At 28.2% G+C, this 4,891-nt stretch overlaps 1 long non-coding RNA gene across 1 annotated transcript in view; it reads left to right on the plus strand.

The window, feature by feature from the left end:
- LOC142331526 (uncharacterized) overlaps positions 1-2,927 on the plus strand; it is a 37,476-nt gene extending 34,549 nt beyond the window's left edge. Inside the window, exons 4-5 of the long non-coding RNA XR_012758022.1 lie at positions 67-160; positions 2,774-2,927. This is a non-coding gene — a long non-coding RNA (uncharacterized LOC142331526). The remainder of the gene's footprint in view (positions 1-66; positions 161-2,773) is intronic.
- The last annotated feature ends 1,964 nt before the right edge of the window (positions 2,928-4,891 follow it).

Raw genomic sequence — 4,891 nt, forward strand, 5'->3', positions numbered from 1 at the left:
TTGATTTTTTTTTTTTTTAATCATTCAGTAAATTTCTAAAATTACATATGTGTATGTATGTTACAGTTGTACGTTCAGCTCAAACTGGTGAATTTAAATCGGTGAATTAAAGATGAAGAAAATAATGAAAATATACAAAATCAACTTAAAACTTTTACTGGTTAGTAGAAAAGTAAAAAAATATATAATTTACAAAACCAAATGTTCGAAATGAAATTTTTTTACATTAAGAAATAAGAGGAGATACCTTACCACTCTGGACTTCTTTGGGTTCTGTATTAAGTGTTGTGATTTAAAGATCACAATAATAAATATTTTGTTAAAATAAGCATTACTAAAAATGTTGTTCAAAAATTCAGCTTTGGTTTGCCAATGTACAAGTTAATATTTTTAAATTCTTACATAAAGAACACCTAGATCAATTTACTAAAATTCAATCCTTCAAAAATGTATTCCAAACCAAAGTGAAAAAAAAAATCTGATGTGGACACCGCATTGATTCCTTGTACGCCTATTAAATTACATATTCACATTTTTTCTGCTCTTCATTTAAACTTAATTAATTTGAAAGTGAGATATGATTTTCCAATTCTTTAATAAAATAGACAGTTACAGTGGATTTGCATTACAGTGGACACCACATTGTATCACACTTTTTTGTGGTATCCGTATCAGCATTTTATATTAGTTTATATATTAATTTTGTTTCATGTTGTTCAAGTAGTTATGTGGTGTAAGTGAGAATGTATCGAGTCTGTAATCATGCACACATCGGTTCGAATACGACTACATTTACATATATATTTTTAACTTTTTTTTAAATTTAAATATATTGATTTATTAATAATTATTAATCCCTGTAAAATTTTTGAATTAAAATGAAAAATCAAATTTTATTTCACTGATCTTTTTTTTTTTACGAAGAGACATAATATTGGTAGAAAATCTTCAAATGCGAGACGAATGTCTACAACGCGTTTACATGAGACTATGGAGGAGCATGAGGATCTATTTTATGATGCTATACAATATAGGGGGAAAGCCACTTTAAAGTTCAGATCTGCTTTTGAATATGATCCTCATTTGGATTATATTAATAGTAAAGATTTACAAATTTGCGCAATCATTGTTTTGCAAATGGAAAGATGAAGCACCTGATATGTGTTATTCTGGTGAGAAAGTTTCACTTCCTGTACTTAATGAGCTACCAGAACCAATCAGCAGATTAGTTTTAGGATTTCATCCTTTGTTAAAATATTTTATCGATAATGTGGGAAAATACAACACTTTATTTCAGTGCTAAAAAAATTGTAAAAGGACATTTTATGCCTACGTTTAAAATTCAAGGTCAAGTTTACCATCGCATAGGAAGATTGTTGTCAGCACCTGGTGTCAATCATCAATTTTTACAAATTTACTTCCTTTCTGATGATGATCAAACTTTTTAATAGTTCCAAAATGTTGCAAAAAGATGTTTGTAAAGATACTTTATATCACATGCGACCTCAAACCAATAATGTTGAGATAACAATTTCAGATGAGATATTTAATAGAGTTCTCATTGAGATTGAAGAAATTTTTACGTTAAATGAGAAATACTTAACGCGATTTCGGTTTAATCGTGTTAATCAAGAACCTAGTAATTCTAATGATACAATGTTAAGACTTTCTTTCGATGACGATGATCAGAAAGAATTTGTAAGTATTAATATTCCTTAATTAGTACCAGTTCAACGTAAGCGTTTGATGATATAAATGACAGTGTTGCTAGCAACAACCCCAAAAAGTCTTTCCTTAGATGCTCGTGGAAGTAGTGGGAAAACTTTATTAATCAATTTGCTTCTTGCTCAAGTTCGCTAACTAAAGGCATTGCAATCGATGTAGTATCATCAGGAATAGCTGCTACACTTATAAATGGTGGGTGAAGTGCACATTCCACTCTTAGATTCCGTTAATTGTTACATCCGAATGAGAATCTGATTGTTCTATTCGTAAATATGGTTCATTTGGAAACATTTTGCAACATGCTAAGCTTATAGTGTGAGATGAATGCACAATGAGTCATCGAGCTCATATTGATCGAACCCTTTGAGATATTAAATCATGCGGTAAATTAATGGGTGGTATAACTTTAGTGTTTGCAGGAGACTTTCGGCAAATGTTGCCTGTCATCGCGAGAGGAACTAGAGGTGATGTTGTTGAAGCATGCCTTAAATCATCACCCTTATGGAAATTTGACCTCACTATCAACAAGAACTAATATGAGTGTTCATCTTCGGGATGGCAATGCTAACTTCCCCTTACAACTATTAAACATCGGAAATGGGACTTTTCCTTACAATGATGGTTACATTTCTGTCGATGAAAACATTGGTACCGTTGTGCATACAATGGATGCATATTATGCTTTTAGTTTATTACAGTATTTGTTTATTTATTTATTTATTTATTCCAGAGTTAGCTTTATAAATTTCTTATTGATCCACCTTTTATAAATAATTATTTTTATTTTGCATTTGTCATAGATTTCTTTCATTTTTTCTGTTAATTTTCATAAATATCGTTCAGGTTATTAATTTCTATTATTTTATTCAAATTGGTTTGTTATATTACTGTATTTATCTGTGTATGATTAATGATTTCTATTATATTATTACTATTTCTTTTAGGTAAGAGTATCTTGTGATTGGTGAGAATTAAGTGACTATGTATGAAGTAGTGGTCTGAAATTTTTTTTATTGATTAATGAAAGTATTATTTTATATGGTTACAGATTGGAATTGATGTGATCTACACATGTTGAGTTAAGGTTTTCTAGTAAATTCTGATGTTGGTTGGGTTATCATACTTAGAAGTAATCCATATGCATATAGTGGTCCAGATATATTTTGCTAGAATTCATCTATTGTATTTATATTAAAATCATTACTATCATATATCATTACTAATTTCTTTTCCCTGATTTATATCAATTTTTAAAAATTCTTTTAATTCCTCAATAAATTCTCTTATGCTTCCTGATGGTGGTTTGTATATTACTGGTGTTATAATATATATATATATATATATATATATATATATATATATATATATATATATATATTATATTAGTGGTGTTTTTTTATCTTTCTCAGTGATTTCAGTTTTTTGTAGATTCTGTTTAATAAAGCAATTCTAAGAAAAATAAAGCAATTATGATTATCAGACTGTGAATGGATATTCTTTCCAGATTCATTTCACTGATCGTTCTATTTGTTTGAGAAAGTTTTATTAATTTCAAGGGATTTATTAATCAAGGGATTTCAAGGGGTAAAGCAATGCAAGGACTTTCAGCTACAAATCATAAATTGCTTTAAGGACAACAGTAATAATTCATTGTGCTGCAACTGTCAGAATAGAAAAAAAATTATACAACTCAACAGTTTCAGTTAATGTTACTGCTAGCCTTGAAATTTGTTACTTGTATTTTTAGTAATGATCTCATCTGTTTGTATACATGCATTCTATGTATTTCCCAAGCATTTCTGATATGAGATGTTAGATATCAACTATATGTAATTTAAGGTGTCTCAAGGATTCAGGTACTATTTTGTCTACAGAATAATTTGTGTAAGATGATGCCATAATCTTTAATTAAAAGAAAGTTTGAACACAATGAAAATACATCCACGGACATTCTACATGTATTTCTCTTTTTCTTTAGTCATATGTTACTCAAAACCAAATGAAAATTCAAAGAAAATAAAAATCCAAACTCAAAGAAAATGTTATAAACATATTGTAAACTTTACATTTATATTATTTCATATCGCAGTTTATTGTAAATATAAATTTATCGATTAAATTAGAAGTAAGTTAAAGTCAATACAAATGTTAACTTCTGCATCAATAATTGCTAAAAAAACTTACTAATATAAGTAAGGTTCAGTTAATATGTATCTGCAGCATGTATGAACAAAAAAGTAATTGTTAATGTATATTTTGCTTTAAATCCTACTTTGGTTGTAATGAACCATAGTTTACTTACATAGTGCATAGACTCTAGCCAACTAGTTCAAACTGAGTCGTTAATAGAAACCCAACCTTCAAAATACATCAACATTTACAGACTTTGAAGGTGAAATTCAGTTGAATTTGAACTTAACTCTCCAAAATCAACCCGCTTTTTATCCTTTTCTTTTGTTTTTTAAAGTTACTAATTTTTCAGGACTCAGGTAGAAGAATATTCATCCACAAAAATTTCATTCATGGTCTTGCTTTAAAGTTAGACCGCCAAAAAAATTACTTCAAAAAAGCAAATTGACGTTCTCATTTGTTGCAGGAAAGATAATATTCTGATTGTACCTCTTTAGCTATTATGAATTGCATTATCTGCTATAAAAACCAATTCCATTATCATTTTCTTGTAGATAGTAGGCGTATGATGTGAAATAACACTACGAAACTAATAAATAAGTATTCTTTAAAACATTAGTTTCTTTTAGATCATATGTTACAATCAGTAAAAATTTATGAATAAATCACACAAAGCAGCATAAGAAGGTAAAAAGTAGTTTGTTTTTGTTTTACATTTTTGAGCTGAATATATATCACGTATAAAAGTTTGTTTCATTTTTTAAGAATGTATCTGCAGCAGCAAGCTACCTCATAAATGAAGTTTATGTTCGCCTTCTTTATTGACAAAATATATTTTGTTTTAAAATAGCATGCCTAGCCAACTGAAGGAGGTATTCATCATCACAAATTTAAATATATAAGTTTTTATTTTATGCTTAATGAAACATTTACATATTATAATTATAGAAGATTTGATAATTAACAAAATGTTTTTAACACCAATTATCCTAGATGGTTCATACAATACTAGTACTTAATTTTATAATCTCTACTT

The sequence above is a fragment of the Lycorma delicatula genome, chromosome 10 (genome assembly GCF_047948215.1).
Source record: "Lycorma delicatula isolate Av1 chromosome 10, ASM4794821v1, whole genome shotgun sequence".
Lineage (NCBI taxonomy): Eukaryota > Metazoa > Arthropoda > Insecta > Hemiptera > Fulgoridae > Lycorma > Lycorma delicatula.